The sequence below is a fragment of the Dendrobates tinctorius genome, unplaced genomic scaffold (assembly GCF_039654945.1).
Source record: "Dendrobates tinctorius isolate UK_male_01 unplaced genomic scaffold, ASM3965494v1 ptg000007l, whole genome shotgun sequence".
NCBI lineage: Eukaryota > Metazoa > Chordata > Amphibia > Anura > Dendrobatidae > Dendrobates > Dendrobates tinctorius.
The window spans coordinates 53465995-53485785 of record NW_027361675.1 but is presented as its reverse complement, the minus strand read 5'-3'; the positions used below and the strand labels follow the sequence as shown (position 1 = coordinate 53485785).

General features: G+C 44.8%; 1 protein-coding gene across 9 annotated transcripts in view; it reads left to right on the top strand.

The window, feature by feature from the left end:
• Window positions 1-19791, top strand: part of GTF2IRD1 (GTF2I repeat domain containing 1) — a 190039-nt gene that overhangs the window by 18529 nt on the left and 151719 nt on the right. For 6 of the 9 annotated variants that reach the window (XM_073574783.1, XM_073574777.1, XM_073574765.1 and 3 more), the window contains exon 1: window positions 2191-2428. The exons of 2 other annotated variants lie outside the window; for them this stretch is intronic. The gene's annotated coding sequence lies outside the window, so the exon portion shown is untranslated. Of the gene's footprint in view, window positions 1-2189; window positions 2429-19791 lie in introns of those variants that run through there. One more of the 9 variants, XM_073574772.1, reaches the window with a different exon arrangement.

The following is a 19791-nucleotide window of genomic DNA, read 5'->3' as shown; positions in this document are numbered from 1 at the left end:
TCTGATTTTCCATTTGTTATTCACAGTTTGAACTCTGCTGACTGGCATTATCAATTCCTTGCATATCTTTTTGCATCCCTTTCCTGTTTTATACAGATCAACTACCTTTTCCCGTAGATCCATTGACAATTCTTTTGCTTTCCCCATGACTCACAATCCAGAAACGTCAGTGGCTGGATTAAAGATGCAAGAGTCTGTCTGGATCCCAGGAACTCATTCAGCTTTTATGCACACACACTGATTACAAACATTTATATTCTCTGAAAAAAGACCAAGAAAGTAAAAATTCTGCCGGGGTATGTTAACTTTTGAGCACAACTGTAATCTGAAAGCACATCCTCCGTGTACCCAGCACTGTGTAATCTGGAGGCACAGCCTCCATGTACTCAGAAATGTGAAATTTGGAAGCACACCCTCCATGTACTCAGTAGTGTGTCAGGCAGGGTTTAATCTGGAAGCACAACCCCCATGTACCCAGCAGTGTGTAATCTGGAAGCACACCCTCCGTGTACCCAGCAGTGTGTAATCTGGAAGCGCACCCTCCATGTACCCAGCAGTGTGTAATCTGGAAGCGCACCCTCCATGTACTCAGCAGTGTGTAATCTGGAAGCCCACCCTCCGTGTACCCAGCAGTGTGTAATCTGGAAGCCCACCCTCCGTGTACCCAGCAGTGTGTAATCTGGAAGCGCACCCTCCGTGTACCCAGCAGTGTGTAATCTGGAAGCGCACCCTCCGTGTACTCAGCAGTGTGTAATCTGGATGCACACCCTCCATGTACCCAGCGGTGTGTAATCTGGAAGCACACCCTCCGTGTACCCGGCAGTGTGTAATCTGGAAGCACACACTCCGTGTACCCAGCAGTGTGTAATCTGGAAGCACACCCTCCGTGTACCCAGCAGTGTGTAATCTGGAAGCATATCCTCCCTGTACCCAGCAGTGTGTAATCTGGAAGCACACTCTCCGTGTACCCAGCAGTGTGTAATCTGGAAGCACACCCTACGTGTACCCAGCAGTGTGTAATCTGGAAGCACACCCTCCGTGTACCAGCAGTGTGTAATCTGGCAGCACACCCTCCGTGTACCAGCAGTGTGTAATCTGGGAGCACACCCTCCGTGTACCAGCAGTGTGTAATCTGGCAGCACACCCTCCGTGTACCAGCAGTGTGTAATCTGGCAGCACACCCTCCGTGTACCCAGCAGTGTGTAATCTGGAAGCACACCCTCCGTGTACCAGCAGTGTGTAATCTGGCAGCACACCCTCCGTGTACCAGCAGTGTGTAATCTGGGAGCACAACCTCCGTGTACCCAGCAGTGTGTAATCTGGCAGCACACCCTCTGTGTACCAGCAGTGTGTAATCTGGAAGCACACCCTCCGTGTACCAGCAGTGTGTAATCTGGGAGCACACCCTCCGTGTACCAGCAGTGTGTAATCTGGAAGCACACCCTCCGTGTACCAGCAGTGTGTAATCTGGGAGCACACCCTCTGTGTACCAGCAGTGTGTAATCTGGGAGCACACCCTCTGTGTACCCAGCAGTGTGTAATCTGGGAGCACACCCTCCGTGTACCAGCAGTGTGTAATCTGGAAGCACACCCTCCGTGTACCAGCAGTGTGTAATCTGGCAGCACACCCTCCGTGTACCAGCAGTGTGTAATCTGGGAGCACACCCTCCGTGTACCCAGCAGTGTGTAATCTGGGAGCACACCCTCCGTGTACCAGCAGTGTGTAATCTGGGAGCACACCCTCCGTGTACCAGCAGTGTGTAATCTGGCAGCACACCCTCCGTGTACCAGCAGTGTGTAATCTGGGAGCACACCCTCCGTGTACCAGCAGTGTGTAATCTGGGAGCACACCCTCCGTGTACCAGCAGTGTGTAATCTGGGAGCACACCCTCCGTGTACCCAGCAGTGTGTAATCTGGCAGCACACCCTCCGTGTACCAGCAGTGTGTAATCTGGCAGCACACCCTCCGTGTACCAGCAGTGTGTAATCTGGGAGCACACCCTCCGTGTACCAGCAGTGTGTTTCTGAGCCCAGTGTGAGGGGACAGCACTCTCACTCCACCTATCCCCTTTCTTCTTTCTGTCTTCTCCGGCTTTTTCCTCCTTGAAGCTGGTTTGTTAATCCTGTATGTAAATTACAGCCAATAGATGTTGTTGTTGAGCAGGGCTGGGATTAGAGACGGGGCGAATGGCTTTCAATCTTACTGGGATTATAGAACAAAGGGACTCCTGCTCCACACACATATACCCAGTCACACACATAAAGGGGCTTCTTGTGGGAGGGTGGCAGAGCTCTCTGCAGACAGCACAGATCTGCTGGCAGCACTGCGGATTGGGGGCAGCTGCTCGGAGAGGAATTCCCAGTCCCTGCACCCCTCCTGGGATAGGAAGCTGGAGGAGCTCACACTCCAGGACTGGCACCTTTCCTGGTAAGGGGAAAAGCAGCAAAGTTTGTGTGTGTGATCCATTCATGTGTCTACACGTGACTCCAGGCTGTGTGTGAGGAGGAGAGGGGTCACACTGTGGGTGGGTGTGTGAGGTGATTCTAGTGGACCTGGCTGTCCCCTCCCTCCCCACTCATGACACTGTCACTTTCATTTTGCTGTGGTTCTGTGTTTGCCTCCACACATCCTAATCTGGGACTGCTACCTGCACTTTGCCTCCATGTTGCTAATGACATGGGACTGTCTAGGGGGGCAGTGATTGCTATGGTAACGACTGGTGGACAGGGTCTTGGTATGTGGGCACCCTGAATCCTCCTGGTCAGTGGTCTTATCGCCCACCCATGCCAAACCTTGGGGCAGGTGACGACACCGCTGCCATACTCCTGTATGGTGACACCACAAATAATGGCTGCATCGTATGGAAATATCCCATCAAATGGAAACTTTTTATGGCCGCTTCAAACATCCGTCAGAAATAGTTGCCCGTCGTAGGCGTTACTACACTAATGTATATCCCCGTGTACGCGGATCTGCCTGCCATGGCTGAAAAAAGTCTATCCTTTCTAGTTATGCAGATTTTTTGGGGTTTCTATACTCTTAAAAAAGGTTATACCCTAAAATGCACGCCCTAGGACACACTTATGACCTACGTCTCCACCATAATTTCACCACATCTGAACATACAGTTTATGCCTTTATACATTGTTTTATACAGAAGGTGCAAATTCCAGTGTTAAAAATATATTACAAAATATTATATTATATAATACGGGGTGTCATGGACATTTGGAATATGGGTTGGTGACATTATGACTGCACCCTTAAAATGTCATTGGTTGGTATCAACCAATACAGCAAAAATAAATAAAAAAAAAATAAAAATATATACAAATTTGTAAATCAAGTGGTGATAAAGTCTGACCTGTCTCCTTCATCTTTAGTGATACCAAAATGAAAGACTTTATGCTATTAATGCCAGCTGCCGCCATAGTTACAGGTCAGTCAGAAATGAGACCCATAGACATAAAATGCAGCTCTTGGGGAGAAACTGATCCTCATAGACTGATCTCTTATCCCATAGCAGTGTATGCCAGGATTTTTTTTTTTCACATTTCTTTGACATAAAGAGAGTGGTCATTTTGCACGTGAAGTTTACTTTGTCTATGGCATTGGAATCTGTATGTGACGTGCATTGTACAGTGAGATCTGTATATAAGGTAGACTTGTTGCTGATTTGTTCACTGGTAGGTTATTTAATGGAGAAATGTCTGTACCCTTGAAGTGCAATAGAAGGTTTAGGAGAGCAGATTAGAATAAGAATTGATTTCAGAGGTGGAGGAGGTAATTGGATGCCCTAGGGACTGGAGGAGCGCTGGAGTGCATTATAATATGGGAAAGCCTCAGGCCCTATAGGCTGCCTCAATTTCATCAGCCTAGATTTTGGATTATTATGAGCCAGGTTTTTGTTAAAACAGTGATTCGTACAGTACATTACATAGAGTGAGTCTATCTATCTATCTATCTATCTATCTATCTATCTATCTGTGGCGCCCCTGAGGCTCAGTCGCCACAGAGGTACTGCACCTCCTCCTGAGGTGTGGTACCCCACCATCCAGGTAAGGTGGAAACACCTGACCACACTCCAACACCTGCACCCCACACCACAAAGTAGTGTAGCAAAGCACCTTCGGCGGCTCCCTGCTTGGAGTGTAGCATAGCACCCCTTGGTGGCTCCCTGCTTGGAACACGAAACGTGCTGGGAGGTGGGTGGAGTTTAGTTCGCACCAAAAGAGCGGGAAGAGTTGAGTCAGTCAGTCTTTCATTCAGTGAGTGAAGATGTAGACGGACAGAGTGTGAGACAGAGAAGAGCCCCGGAAGAGGGAAGTGCTGCAGCAGGCCACAGTGATCTGGGTCTGCTGGCACAGGAAAGAGAGGAAGGAAGCTTGATTCTCCATTGGAAAGAAGGATTAGCACGGAAAGTGAGGAGAACAAGGACCAGGGTTAGAGGAGAACCCTTTTCAAGTTCTAAGCGCAAGGCCGAGGTCCGGTCCCCGAGGTTGTACGGATACTAATGGTCCTGCAGCAGACACCGGAGGAATAGCAGTAGTGACCACTTTATTCCCACACAAGACTTGGGGGCACAACAGCAACATATTAGTGAGCCGGGACTTAATAGCAAGGAGTCCCCGAAGCAGGCTACAGCTGTCTGCCATACAAGTAGAGCTCATAGGAACATCTGACAGGAGGAACTCCAGTGTAACTCAGTACTAGGAGTACTTCACTCAAAGGCGCTATAAGAGGAGACGTTCAGAAAAGGTACTTATGTTGGCGGAGTGTTGGAAGGGAGTATTCCATCTGGCCTGGAGGTTGACTGAGTCCCTAACCCGGAGTACACGGCACGGAAGCGGGCACCTGTTTGCACAACAGACTGTGAGTAAAGCTTTGGAACTACATGCCCTGGTGTCCTCCACTTATTCCTGCGCCAACCCACTCAGCACTGCTACATCCCTCGCGCCTGACACTACATCATCTAAGCGTCACTTCACCTACACTGCCCTGGGACTACAGCCCTGCCTGTGGAGGGCTATAACATCACTGCTGCACCACACCATCTGTCCCAGAGGATCTGTCTGCAGCGTCGGCTTACATCTCTATTGCCGAATACCACAGGTGGTGTCACGAATCACTTATAAACTTTCACTTACCATCAGCACACTAAAACAACCCCTTTTACAATGGGCACCCAAGGCCACGGGCCGGGTCCCAGCTGCCGTGACATCTCTCATTGAAGCTCATCGGGCCCGGTCTCGAGTACACCACAGCCCTGGGTGTGGGGGCGACCCATATCTATCTACAGTTGTGGCCAAAAGTATTGACAACCCTGCAATTCTGTCAGATAATACTCAGTTTCTTCCTGAAAATGATTGCAAACACAAATTCTTTGGTATTATTATCTTCATTTAATTTGTCTTAAATGAAAAAACACAAAAGAGAATGAAGCAAAAAGCAAAACATTGATCATTTCACACAAAACTCCAAAAATGGGCCAGACAAAAGTATTGGCACCCTCAGCCTAATACTTGGTTGCACAACCTTTAGCCAAAATAACTGCGACCAACCGCTTCCGGTAACTGTTAATGAGTTTCTTACAATGCTCTGCTGGAATTTTAGACCATTCTTCTTTGGCAAACTGCTCCAGGTCCCTGATATTTGAAGGGTGCCTTCTCCAAACTGCCATTTTTAGATCTCTCCACAGGTGTTCTATGGGATTCAGGTCTGGACTCATTGCTGGCCACCTTAGAAGTCTCCAGTGCTTTCTCTCAAACCATTTTCTAGTTCTTTTTGAAGTGTGTTTTGGGTCATTGTCCTGCTGGAAGACCCATGACCTCTGAGGGAGACCCAGCTTTCTCACACTGGGCCCTACATTATGCTGCAAAATTTGTTGGTAGTCTTCAGGCTTCATAATGCCATGCACACGGTCAAGCCGTCCAGTGCCAGAGGCAGCAAAGCAACCCCAAAACATCAGGGAACCTCGGCCATGTTTGACTGTAGGGACCGTGTTCTTTTCTTTGAATGCCTCTTTTTTTCTCCTGTAAACTCTATGTTGATGTCTTTGCCCAAAAAGCTCTACTTTTGTCTCATCTGACCAGAGAACATTCTTCCAAAACGTTTTAGGCTTTTTCAGGTAAATTTTGGCAAACTCCAGCCTGGATTTTTTATGTCTCGGGGTAAGAAGTGGGGTCTTCCTGGGTCTCCTACCATACAGTCCCTTTTCATTCAGACGCCGACGGATAGTACGGGTTGACACTGTTGTACCCTCGGACTGCAGGGCAGCTTGAACTTGTTTGGATGTTAAGGGCCTGTCACACTAAGCGATATCGCTAGCAATATCGCTATAACGTCACTGGTTTTTGTGACGTTATAGCGATATTGCTAGCGATATCGCTATGTCTGATACTTACCTCCAACCGCTCCCCCGCTGGTTATCGCTGATCGCGCGAGAACGTCCTGGGCCGTTTCTTGTCGTCAGCTTCCTGCTGTGACGACGAGCGACGCGTGGACGCGGGCGGGAGGACGTCAGGATCGCCTCTTCTGATAGGTAAGTAGCGACTCCCAACCCCTGCAAAGTCGCTGATGAGATCTGCCTGTGTGGCAGCTCACTAGCGACCACTTAGCGATGCACCAGCGATCCTGACCGCATCATATCGCTGATCGGGATCCCTGGTACATCGCTAAGTGTGACAGTACCTTTAGTCGAGGTTCTTTATCCAACATCCGCACAATGTTGCGTTGAAATCTCTTGTCAATTTTTCTTTTCCGTCCACATCTAGGGAGGTTAGCCACAGTGCCATGGGCTTTAAACTTCTTGATGACACTGCGCACGGTAGACACAGGAACATTCAGGTCTTTGGAGATGGACTTGTAGCCTTGAGATTGCTCATGATTCCTCACAATTTGGTTTCTCAAGTCCTCAGACAGTTCTTTGGTCTTCTTTATTTTCTCCATGCTCAATGTGGTACACACAAGGACACAGGACAGAGGTTGAGTCAACTTTAATCCATGTCAACTGGCTGCAAGTGTGATTTACTTATTGCCAACACCAATTAGGTGCCACAGGTAAGTTACAGGTGCTGTTATTTACACAAATTAGAGAAGCATCACATGATTTTTCGCACAGTGCCAATACTTTTGTCCAACCTCTTTTTTTATGATTGGTGTGGAATTATATCCAATTTGGCTTTATGACAATTCTTTTTGTGTTTTTTCATTTAAGACAAATTAAATGAAGATAATAATAACAAAGAATTTGTGTTTGCAATCATTTTCAGGAAGAAACTGAGTATTATCTGACAAAATTGCAGGGGTGTCAATACTTTTGGCCACAACTGTATCTATCTATCTATCCCATATCTATCTATCTAGCCATCTATCCATCCATCATTTACACTGGATAAAAAAATCTACACACCCCTGTTAAAATGGAAGATTTTTGTTACGTTAAGAAACCCACACTAAGAAGAAGAATCTTAGAACTTTTTGCACCTTTAGGCTGTGTGCCCACGTAGCGATTTTTAAGCGTTTTTGCTGCGATTTTCGGCTCAAAAACGCTGCGAGAACGCTTAAAAATCGTGTACAGAACGCCCCCCATGCATTCCTATGGCATTCCGCACATGCTGTGCTAATGCTGCGCTTTTTTCCGCGGCGGAATCGCATCGCGGAAAAAAATCGCAGCATGCTCATTCTTTTGTGCGGAATCGCAAAGAATTGCCGCGATTCCGCACCCATAGGAATGCATGAGAATCGCTTACTTCCCGCATGTGGCTATGCCCACCATGCGGGAAGCGTCTCATGTGCGGTTGGTACCCACGGTGTGGAGGAGAGGAGACTGTCCTCCAGGCCCTGGGTACCATACCCCTGTTAAAAAAAAGAATAAAAAATAAAAAAATCGGGGTATATTTACCTTCCGGTGTCCCGCGCTGCATTCCCGGCCTAGCGTTCCCAGTAATGCCTTGCGGCAAGGCCCTGTGATGACGTAGTCTCGCGTGACTCTAGCGGTCTCGCGAGATCACTATAGCAACGTGAGACTACGTCATCACAGGTCTCGCAAGGCATTACTGGGAACGCTGAGGCCCGGGATGGCAGCGCGGGACACCGGAAGGTAAATGTACCCCGATTTTTTTTTTTTTTAATTTTTTTTAGCATTTTAACATTCTATCTTTTACTATTGAGGCCGCATAGGCAGCCTCAATAGTAAAAACCTGCTCACGCTTGTCAAACACTATGTTTGACGAGTGTGACCAACCTGTCAATCACTTTCCAAGCGATGCTTCAAATCGCTTGAATATTGCACGCGAAAATTGAGGCAAAATCGCAAACATAATCGCGGTAAAATCGCGGTGAAATCGCGCGGGGAAAAAAACGCGCAATTTCTGGGAAGGAGTCCGGTTTTTAGTGAGCGTTTTAAAACGCTACGTGTGCACATAGCCTTAGGATGTGGGCCCACGTTGCGTTTTTTAAAGCGTTTTTGAAGTGTTTGTGACGGATCAGACGCTTCAGAAACCCTTAAAATAAGCATCTCATTCATTTTAATGCATTTTTGTGCCAATTAATGCTTTTTTTTCCGCATAGGAAACGCTTAGCGGCTAAAAACGCAGCATGCTCATTATTTTCCGCTTCAGTCCGCGTTTTTAGCTGTTTCCTATGAGTTCAGAAGATGCGCGGAAAAAAACGCATCAAAAATGCACGTTTTCTCGGAAGAAGTCCGGTTTTCTATCAGTTTTAAAACGCTAACATGGGCAGATAGCATTATTCTTAGGTAACTCAACTGTATTTTCTCTCATCCTATAGAATTGGGCCAATTATGCTAATCACACTATAATAAAACTGTGATCAGACTTTGATCCCATTTTCTCTCATGTGGAGAAGATGGCGGAAAAACAGGTCTCAATCGTCCTTATTCTGTCAGTCCATGAATATTAGACCATACTTGAATGTCATCCGATAGCGGTTCAATTTTTTTGACTGACACTTTTGACTTGCATGATTGAGCACCATCCGATTTATGGATGTAAATGATGATTTTTTTTTTCCAAGAAAAAAATTGGACATGTGCTCGGCCCCAATAGAATAACATTGGTCCTAATGCAACCCAATGTTTTGTCAGCACTCGGACAGAAAATAGCTTTGTCTGCATGAGCCCTTAATGTCACACGGAATCTGTAGAATTCAGTTGAAAACTGAACTTAAATATTTTTGAGTGGAAAATAGAAATATTGTGGTTGCATAAATATGCACAACCTTAAACTAATACTTTGTTTAAGTACCTTTGAATTTATGACAGTGTTCAGTATTTTTGGCTGTAGTTTATCAGCATGGCACATCTAGAAGTGTTAATCTTTGCACCCTCTACTTTGCAGTATTGCTTCAAATCTGTCAGATTATGAGGACATCTCCTGTGTACAGCCATCTTCAGCTCATCTACAAATTTTCAATTGGATTAAGGTCTTGCCTCTAGCTATGCCATTCCAAAACTTAAATCTTCCATTGAAGCCTTTTTTTATTTATTTGGAGGTATTCTTTCATGCTGAAAGATGAAATTCCTTTTCATCTTCAACTTTTTAGCAGAGACCCAAAGGTTTTGATACAAAGTTGACTTATATTTGGAACTATTCATAATTCCCTCTAACTTGACTAAAGCCCCAGTTCCAGCTTCTGAAAAACAACTGCAAAGCATAGTGCTGCTTCCAGCATGCTTCACTGTGGGTATGGTGTATTTTAGGTGATGCGCAATGTTGGCTTTGTGCGCCAAACATACCTTTTGGAATTATAGCTAAAAAGTTTAACTTTGGTGTCATCAGACCATAAGCACACTGTCCCACATTTTTTTTGGCAGCCTTGATGTAGGTTTTGGTAAAACAGAGCCAGCTTAAGTGTGTTTCTTTGTAAGAAAATGCTTCTGTCTTTCTTTCCTACCCCACAGATCAGAAATATAAAGACTACTAGAGATTATTGAATAAATCTAGAATCTTGTATACAAAAAAAAAAATGCTGAAGGTTTCTTATCTTCTCAGTAAAAAATTGACAGTTGGCAAAGTTCACACATCGGCTGCTACAATTCACTCCTGTGGTTTCCAACTGCTTCAGCACCCACCCTATTCCCCTGATTTGGCTCCCTTGGACTATCACCTATTCCCACAGATGAAAAAGCACCTTGGTGGAAGGTGGAATTGCAGCCATTGCAACAGCCGATGTGTGAACTTTGCCAACTTCTCCATTTCCATATTTCAGCCTTGCGACCCAACTTTAAAATGCTGTAACGGAAACAAAAAAAATCAAAATAAATCCAGATTGCTCATGAGACCATTCAACTAACTAACATATTGCATTGCAAAACAAGACCATGCAAAAAAGATTTCATGGGTGGGCCTCGAAGTTTTCAGGCGCCCCTCGTAGGATTTTGACACGTTCATTGATTTGAACAGGGCAGTTCGATCAGTGACTCAGATCAGATTTGGACATGTCTTCGTTTTTCTTTTGCGTGCACAGGTTTTACGTAAAACACGGTCATGTGAACAGCACCAAAGACTAAACTGGGTACGTGTTCTGTCTGTGGAAAACTCGGCTAGAGCACATCCATGAAGCACAAACTTCTGATTTTCCTTAAAGGGATTATCCGGTCACATTATATTGATGACCCATCCATCCGAAAAATCATCAAAATCATTTAAGTGGGGTTCCGACAGCCAGCGCTCCCACTGATCAGCTGTTATTTGCTCTGGCGACCGGATGGGAACACTTTGAACGAAACCCCATTGAAAGTGTAGCAGCTGCTGCCGGGTACAGCAGAACAGCTCTATTCAAAAGAATAGGAGCAAAAAATGTTGATCAGTTGGGTATCGGTTATCAGGCCCTCAATGATTTGATGTGGACGACCTTTTCTTTGGATAGGTCATTAATATTGTGTTACCGGAGAAACCCTTCAATGTTCTAGACCTGACGCAGCCAGTAATGTCTGCATGAAATATGACATTATATTGAATTATTTTTAATTTAATTCAGATTATACTAATCTAATTAAAGGGGTTTTCTGTTATCTCAAATAGCTTAAATTTATTTTTAAAGAAATAAAACTTCTTTGTAAATTGTGTTTAATTACAAATATGGCGAGATAAATAACTTTCGGGTACGTTCCTGCAGGACTTTTCTGCAGATTTGCCGCACGTATAACCCTTTGCAAAGGGAATGGATTTGGATTTGTTTTGGATAACGAATCCACAGAATTAGTAAATTTAGCTCCTTCAAAATGATGCCACTGTAATTCACAGCAGAATTTCAGCATGTAAAGCCAAACATGAAATCTGCTGCATGATTTTGCTGGAACCTTCCAGAATTTCCCATTCTATGAGAAAGCTGCTTGTGACACAGCTGCAGCCCCCTCCTTTTGTTTCTCCCTCCTTAGCAGCTGTGTGTGTGTGCTGGTCTGCCTGCATCTGAAACAGGACACCGGCCATTTCCTGTGAAGCTAGGAATGATAATTAAGCTGAGTGGAGAGCAAGTCTTTGTTTAAAACCATGGGCTTGAATTCAGCTATGGGAAGTAATAAAACAAGTCATATCGCAAAAACCATACACCGCAGAGATATAATAATCACATCTCTGCGTAGGCAATGAAACCAGCTTTCTAACTTCTAATTTTCACGGTTCTAACCCCTCCAGAAACTGAGATATGGAGTGTCCTAATTACGGCATGCTTGGTGTTTTATTGGATTCGATAAACTAAGAAAAATGAGACCATTGGCGTGTTTATACGAGCTTTCCTCGTCTAGATATAGTTATTATGAGTTTGTAAGTAGATTGTAACTTCCAGAGTAAGGGGGCTGAAGTTCCCCAGCCAACCCATTTCGTGATGTAACCAACCCTAGGCTATAAGATATCCCTCCCTTAAAATTCTTCAGGTAAGCTGGAGTTTTCATGCTGAAAAGACCTGCAGATGTCTGGGGACGTATGGCTACTGCTGCCCATCCCCCAACCACATGGTTTGCCTAATACCAACTAAACACATGTCAGTGTACTTTCTGCTTTCATCCCTGTTATTTTCTATTTGCATTGTACATATTTAATGCCTCAACTTTGTAACAACTTTTTATCTATGTCATCACTGCCCTCTTTTGGGAATAAATCATAAAATTATCAGTTTGTCTTCATGCTCAAAGAAACGAACTATGCGCCTTTTTTAGATAATCGCTACTAATTTGGGCGTTTGCCACGGACCCTCTTAATTAACTCTTTGATTAAGTGAATCGTGGCTGGTGGCAGCGTGGTGTGTTTAGTTGGTTGGGCTAGTTGGCAGTACAGAAGGGTCTTATATGCTGAATGAGTGGCTGCGGCCAAAGCATTGATTCCCTTACTGCAGTAGTCTAATTGCCCGTGCACAACAAGCAGCCCATCCAGTGACTAATTATCCTAGGTGCAGTTCCCTGACGGACCTGAGGGTAAGGGGGGCGCCGGAGAGCTGCGAGTTCCAAAGTGGAACTGAGAAAGTGGGATATCCATAAATCCCCGCAGTTCTTGGAAGGTTGTTAGCAGTGGTGGGGCATCCAAAATAACCCCCCTGCGATAAATTGTTAGGGCAAGATTAGCTTGCTGTATATTTTTGTCACATGGTGCCAGTGGCGGGATAACTAAGATAAGCCCCCACCGTGCCTGTGATAGCCGTGTGCTGGCAGTGCGTCGCTTCCCCCCGTCCGTCACATATTGGTGGCAGCGGTGGGATCGCCACATATGGGAACATTTCAAGAAGGACTTGCAAAGCCAGGAGGATGTCATTGTGCCCCTGAGAGAAGAAGCCACCAGCGATACTCATGAAGGAAAAGTGTAGCATAGAGTTGATCATGGGCAGGATAGGAGCAAGGTTTATAATTTATATACAAAAGGTAATGGGTTCCTTATTACTCCCGCATAGCTCCTTTTCCAACCTTTCTCAATAGCACTTTTTTTTAGTTATCCTTTGGACAGTTTCACTGATAATCTGGCTATGAAGTAACCTGTTGAAATTTTGTTTAATAACATTAATGTGCACACGTAGTTTTTAGTCTCTGCGGATTTTGTAGAGAAAACCGCAGGAAATCCGCAGGACAAAGTGCTGCGGTTTTTCTGCGGTTTATCTGCGGATTATCTGCGTTTTTTCTGCGGTCTTGCCCTGCGGTTTTACACCTCATAATGGATGAGGTGTAAAACCGCAGCGTTTCTGCACCAAACAATTGACATGCTGCGGATTGTAAACCGCAGCAAAACCGCGCGGAAAAAAACGCAGCTTGTGCACAGCTTTTTTTTATTTCCATAGGAAATAAAGGTACTGTACAACGCAGCAGAATCTGCAGCGTTTCTGCAGAGCCAAAAACGCTGCGGAAACGCAGCAGAATCCGCAGTGTGTGCACATACCCTAAGTTAGGGTGTTGTTACTCAAGTTAACTCAAGTTGTTTTTTAGTAAGTTTCTCAATGTTACAAGTATTTGTCTCTCTCCGTATATGAACCTTATAAAGGGAAGTACCTCTGATTGACCCAGTCTATTTATTTGGATGGTCGGCCTGAAATACTACTGCCACAGAGGAATCGTGCGGTCAGCCATGGCTTCAGAAAACGTGTCAATGGTGATTGCTAGGTTGTTGCTAACTTGGGCAAGAATCTTTTAGCAGATCACTGAGTTGGCTTCAGTATAAAGATAAGACAAAGTGTTTTTCTACAATAAGCATTTATTGTACATTAATTTTATATGTCTTGTGGTCCAACGGCTGGGGCCATTTCCAAACACTTAACTTTATAAGTCCATGGGTGATAAAAAAACAAAACACAAAGCCAACATGCTCAGCTGTTTCTGTATCTCCATAGACTCCAATAAAGAAAGTACTGTACCTGTGTATCTGCCGGGAATGGGAAATCAGGCACCAATAGTAAAAATGTCAAATTGATATGTAATACATTTTATTTGTCCAAAAATCCAATTTACTTTAGTAATAATGCTGATAGGGATTTATCAGGAATGGTATATCCATAAGAGATCTCATTAAAGGGGTTGCCCACTACTTGGACAGCGCCTTCTGAAACTTTGTTTCTCCCAGTAGAATAATAATACTTACATTTACCTCCGGTGCCGATCCAGCGGTGTCAGCACTGGCTCTCCCGGGGATTGCTTGACATTGTTATGTCATGCAATCCCCAGGAGAGCCACTGCTGACACCACTGGACCGACATCAAAGGTGAGTGTAAGTATTATTATTTTACTGGGGGGAAACATAGAGATTAAAAAAAAGTTGTCCAAGTAGTGGGCAACCCCTTTAATGCTTTGCGTTATGGAACACTGCTTCTAGTGGAGATTACATCACTTCATGCAATTTAAAGCACCATTATGAGGACCTATAAGAGAGCCATCTCCATGATCCACGCATGACGCCTTAATGTTGTTCTCCAGTTAAATAGTTTTCTATTTACTGGATTCAGCAGTGTTGTGCAATCTATATCCACTTGTCTACTAAGCCAAATGATTGGCTGCAGTGGTCATACCTGTAGTTGTGATATTAGGGCTGCAGCTCAAATGATCAAAGCCTAGTGAGATGGTAGAGAGGCAGCGCTGGAGTGGCAGGGGGCAAGGCTCTGCAGCTCATTGGTTAGCTCTGCTGGTTTGCTTCACTGGTATCCTTGGTTTAAATTCCACCAAGAACAACAGCTGCATGTGTTGATATGATTTGCCTGGGTTCCTCTAGAATATGTTGGTGCTCTGCAAGCAAGCGTAATAAATGTGGCTCATTTTGTTATTTTTAACCTTTTTACGCCCCAAGCCTGTTTTCACCTTCCTGACTAGGCCAAATTTTACAATTCTGACAAGTGTCACATTATAAGGTAATAACTCTGAAATTCTTCAATGGATCCCACTGATTCTGAGACTGTTTTCCCATGACATATTGTACTTCATGATAGTGGAAAACTTTGTTCGATATGACTTTAGTTTATTTGTGAAAATATTGAAAAGTTTGCAAAAATTTAGCAATTTTCAAACTTTTAATTCCTATGACCTTAAGCCAGAGAGTTAAGTTGCACAAAATTTTTTAAAACAATTTTAGGGACCACATCACATTTGAAGTGACTTTGGGGGCCTATATGACAGAGAATACCCAATAGTGACACCATTTTAAATACTGCACCCCTCAAAGTCCTCAAAACAACCTACAAGATGGCGTCTGCGCAATAGGAACTATCAGCAATCGCCGATAGCTGCTATTTCATAGGCACCGGCAGCGCCATCTTGCTAGAGAAGAAAAAAAAATTCCTCCTCCAAGATGGTTCTGCCGGTGTACTAGCAGCAATCGGCAATGTCTCGAACATGCCGATACCCCATATGTGGGAGAAAACTACTTTTGAGGCACAGTGCACATTGGTTGTCATACCAACCGATGACCTGCAATCATGTGACGGTATCACCAATGGGCGGGATTAGTGACACACTTCCTGTAAGCGTGAGATAAATGACTGTCAGAGATTGACAGCGGCATTTAACTAGTTAACAGCCAGGAAGGGGATCGCAATTCCACCTGTGGCTGTTGTGGGCACATATCATCTGTATAGATCAGCTGTCATGTGCCCAGAAAGGTGCGGTCTCTGGTGCTAAGGGGGAATCCGACATGTGCATACTATTACGGCACATGTTGGAAAGGGGTTAAACAATATTTTACCTTTAAAGAAAGAATTGGCTGCAATCCCATGCTGTAATATCTGTATACTCTTTTGCTTTTACCCCCATCCAGGAGATGTGGTATGATCAGACCATGTCCCAGCACAGACAGACACAAACATTACACAGTGCACAGCAGGGGACACAATTATAAGATTATCTCAGCACAGGAACTTTTTTTTTTAAACACAGCCAATTGTGGAACTTAGTATTAATTATTATGGGTTACTGTAATATTAATGCCCATGTGTGAATATCAAGGTATGCACAAAACCACTCACACAAATATCAAATTCTAGATAATTTTATTAAACATAATTGAAAACATGATAAAGACATATATAAGGTTTCACAGGTATTCAAGTGAACAAAAGCTGGTGGGCCCTCTAATAGCTATAAACAGCTACACAAATATCAGATGTTAATTTTGATTTTCATACACCATTGAAACCAGAAGTTTACATACACTAAATAAAAAAAATACATATGCATGTTTTTCTCAATATCTGAGTTTTCCAGCAAGACGGTGACCCAAACCTTACAGCCAAGGCAACAATGGAGTGGCTCAAAAAGAAGCACATTAAGGTCATGGAGTGGCCTAGCCAGTCTCCAGACCTTAATCCCATAGAAAACTTATGGAGGGAGATGAAGCTCCAAGTTGCCAAGCGAAAGCCTCAAAATCTTAATGATTTAGAGATGATCTGCAAAGAAGAGTGGAGCAAAATTCCTCCTGACATGTGTGCAAACCTCATCATCAACTACAAAAAACGTCTGCTGTGCTTGCCAACAAGGGTTTTGCACCAAGTACTAAGTCTGGTTTGCCAGAGGGATCAAATACTTATTTCTCACTGCAAAATGCAAATTAATTTATAGAATGTGATTTTCTGGATTTTATTTTTGATATTCTATCTCTCAATGTTAAAATTAACCTAACCTTAAAATTATAGACTGTTCATGTCTTTGTCAGAGGGCAAACTTACAAAATCAGCAAGGGATCAAATACTTATTTCCTTCACTGTACATCTCTCATCTGTGAAGAGCACAGGGTGAAAATGTCGAATCTGCGAATCTTCATGTTCTCTGGTAAATGCCAATCATCCTGCACGGTGTTGGGCTGTAAGCTCTACACCCACTTGTGGACGTTGGGCCATACCACCCTCATTGATTCTGTTTCTGACAGGTTGAGCAGACACATGGATGTTAGTGGTCTGCCGGCTGGAGGTCATTTTGCAGGATTCTGGCACTTCACCTCCTTTTCCTCCTTGCACAAAGGAAGAGGTAGCGGTCCTGATGCTGGGTTGTTGCCCTTCTACGGCCCTCCATGTCTCCTGGTGTACTTGCCTGTCTCCTGGTAACAACAGCCAAAAAGGATGAGAACAGATAAATGGTCTGTGGTCACCCCCTGCAGAACCACTCCTTTATAGGGGTTGTCTTGCTAATTGCCTCTCATTTCTACCTGATGTCTGTTCCATTTGCACAACAGCAGGAGAAATCGATTCACAATCAGTGTTGCTTCTTAACTGGACAGGTTGATTTCAAGTGTGATTGACTTGAAGGTACATTGTGTTATGTGTTCCTTTTATTTTTTTGAGCATTTACCGGTATATCTTTGTAAGCTTGCATCTCATATTGTAGGTGGAATTGTCGTTTTCGACCCATTTTAAGTAACAGAGAGCAATAACTTAATATGAATACATGGCCCTTATTCTTTCACATGAGTGCTTTAGGTATTAGATGTGAGCAGTAGAGTTGAGCGACTTTTGGTTTTTTAGGGTCGCGTTTCGTTTCGTGAAACCCGACTTTTCCAAAAGTCGGGTCGAGCAAGATCGTCCGATTATAGGGAAAAGTCGGGGTCGTCACGAAACCCAATGTAAGTCAATGGGGAATAAAAGTCGGCAGTGAGAGGAGGACAGGAAACACACCAACAGTGCCCATTTGAATGCCAAAAGCATCAATTCTTCTTACTTAAGCTTGTCAACCTTAATTAACTTCATAATACAAGTTACGCACTGAAAAATGGGGGTTATTTGGCTACAGACTGTGGGGGGGGAGGGCTGGCTCCAGGTTTTCATGTGCCCTGGGCGAAAGAGCGCCCCTTTAACACATACCACAACTCATCATGCTCCGATACGGCAGAGAAATAGCGGTATAGTACAATGAAAAATACTTCACTTTTTACATCTCATGATGAGGCCCATCTATTTCTCCATACAGAATCATTGGTCCCATATAATGTTTGAAACAGTATATGATGAGCGCCACATAATGCTACAGTATATGTTGGTCCCCATGGATGAAGCTCCACTGTCTTATGGGCCCAAATAATGCTCCAAACATAATGGGCCCCATTTCTAATGCTCTAGTGTATAATGGGCCCTGTAAATGCTGCTCCAGTGTCTGATGTCCACCTTTGGAATGTTCCAGTGGATGGTGGGCCCCATCTATCATTCTCCAGAGTATAGTGCTCCCCAAAAATTGCTGTCCCAACATTGAAAACAATCAAATAAGTCTCCTCGCTAGGGAATCCCTGTACCTGTCTGGACTCCTCGTCGTCCCCATCTTCCATCTCACTGCACAGTATTTCAACTTTGCAAGTGCTGTGATCCTGAGCAAGCAGGGGGGGCCCACTCGTTGGCGACGGCACTGGCACAGGGCCCCTGATAGTACGGTGGTGTGTCTGATGGCGGGTGGGCCGAACCTGCACTTTCATCTGCAGCTTCCTCTTTGTCACCGTGTAAGATGGAACTGTATATGGGAAGGGTAACCTGAGTTTCATCAGGGTCAGATTCAGGCCGTGTAGCGTGCGAGGGGAATGTAGTGGTCTGGGTCAATGTACCAGCAGATTCATCGAGCAGTGGCTGGGCATCAGTGCACTTGTGTCGCCCCCAGGAGTACGGTCGCCACAGTGGCATTACCTTCTTCCTAGGGAGTGTGATGTCATGCTTGGGAGCAAAGAACGATCTCTCTAGCAGGTTAACTGATTGGGCGGCGTTGTTCCCACGAGTCATGACCCTCCAAACAGCGTTCATGAAGGCAAAGTGTTTGTTTTACGTGGGCAGTATGGTTGCAAAGCTGAACCTTAAAGGAATGTCCAGAAGGGCACCACCAGGAGTGGAGCCTACGGTTAAATTCGACTCCACCTGGGAAACCTCAACCATGCCAGCTACAGAACAGATGCACACATTGCAAGCTTAATTCCGTTAACGAACGAGACTCCGTCATGCCCCGCGGTCCGAGTCCGGCTTACTAGAGGGACACGTGAGGCTCTGGCACATGAGACTGGCCAATAACTGGTGTGTTATGCCCTTACATGTCCGTGGCTGCATGTGCGCTACACTGAAAAGGCCAGCGTTTGTCGCTTACAGGTGCAGATAACCCGCTGAACAACGTTAGTGATGGGGATCACTGATTACAATTATTACCCGCGAACAATGATTTCCCAGTAAGTGCAGGTCAACCGCAGTTCCGGAATTAGGCCTAACCGTCATTCCTGAAAAAATGAAAAACTTACGTGTGCAAACCACAGGTGCTGTAGCTTGCTTAACAGCTCGCCAGCCGTTCTCACGCCCAGTATGGATTACACGTGATTGCACAAAGGTGAGAAAGGGTACCGTATCCCCAGATAACATGTATGGATAGCGTACACATTCAAAATATATGTCTATACATCAGGAGGCAGGCTCAGACGGTGTTAGGCCCAGTATGGATTGCACGTGATTGCACAAAGGTTAGAAAGGGTACCGTATCCCCAGATAACATGTATGGATAGCGTACACATTCAAAATATATGTCTATACATCAGGAGGCAGGCTCAGACGGTGTTAGGCCCAGTATGGATTGCACGTGATTGCACAAAGGTTAGAAAGGGTACCGTATCCCCAGATAACATGTATGGATAGCGTACACATTCAAAATATATGTCTATACATCAGGAGGCAGGCTCAAACGGTGTCAGGCACAGTATGGATTTGACGGCCCAGACTACACAGCGGAGGAGCAGGGAGAGGTAAAGATTGCAAATGCTGGGGCCCTGCCCAAGCAAGGGGGGCCCACTCGTGGGCGTCGGTACTGGCACTGGGCCCCTTATAGTACGGCGGTGTGTCTGACGGCGGGTGTGCACCAC